We start from the raw sequence: 1,398 nt of genomic DNA on the forward strand, positions 1-1,398 counted from the left end.
AGTTATGGGAATCTAAAATGTGGTCAAAGGTGATATTTAGTGTGGTAATAAATGTGTTTGTTCATATTGTCAGAAATTCTGTTGTGTCATTTAGCTGTCCCTGCGTACAGGAACACTAATAACAGGTTATGCCGAGATCAGACAAAAACAACAGTTAGTCTGGTGAATCACTGGGAAGCCAGGAAATGCTGGTTAACGCTCTCTGGCCTCTCCGGTTATTCATAAGATCACCTTGCAAAGCAGAAGGAACATAATCCCACTGAACATCTCTTTTTCTAATGCTCAACCAAAACACAGACTAACTACTTTTGAATATTATCTGAATATCTGTCATGCTGGGTGTTTATTCACACTGCTGCCCTCGTGAGACTCAGTCACAGGGGCAGCGCGGCAGCAGTGGTTTGCCTGGGGCCTTTCTGAGCCGAGTTCAGGACTTTAGTATTCAACGCCAACTTCATTTCTCGTCACAGAACATTGAAATAAGTGTTGTTGTTGTTGTTGTTGTTGTATTGGACTGAATGACATGCATTTGAATGTAGTCTTTTTTTTATTATGTATTTGCCTTTCATGTTATACAAACATATAGAAACTGTATACATGAAAAATAAAATGTCAAACCAAACCGGACAGACATGAAGACAGTGATTGATGTGATTACATTTATTACATTTAACATGTATGATTTTACTGTTCTTATTTACTTACCACCTTTATTATTGTTTTCTGTACTACTGCTACTATTTTGTTTGCTACTACTACAAAGTACAATAATAATAACTGTAATAATAAATTATCCTGATAAAGTTGGTCATGTCAGTATAATAACCTATTTATGCAAATTTGTTTTACTCTGCTGTGGACACTGACATTTGCCATTCAAAAAGACTTGTGTTTCCACATATGACTCAACTCAGAATTGAAGACCATGTTATTTACATGAAGTGGTGCATTAAAACTCTTCGTGTTTGTCAACTCAGCCAGCGATACGCAGGTGTGTGGAGGGTGTTCCAGTGTTTTGCTCCACATCCATTTATGTCTGTCTATGAATGTGCGATGTTTTTTATCTATATTAACTGCACTATAACATAACAAATATATGCTATAAATTCTGCAAATATAATAATACATTGAAGAACAATGATTATCAGTTCCTATGATATTTCTATTTATGTTTTTTACATAACTTTGGGGAAGCTCATTGTGATGTTATCAACCTGTTGATGAGAGGGTTGACCAGACGGGGAAATGAATGGGCATGATGGTAATGTTGTTTTTTTCTTCGGGACATTTGCCTATAGGATTGTGAGTCCTTCTCAGTGATTGGGCAGGACACTGTGAAAGGCCCTGAAACATGCAAACACAGGCAAATATGGGGCACTAAAAGGAAGAGCATTGAGA

This window comes from Echeneis naucrates, chromosome 5 (assembly GCF_900963305.1).
Source record: "Echeneis naucrates chromosome 5, fEcheNa1.1, whole genome shotgun sequence".
Taxonomy (NCBI): Eukaryota; Metazoa; Chordata; class Actinopteri; order Carangiformes; family Echeneidae; genus Echeneis; species Echeneis naucrates.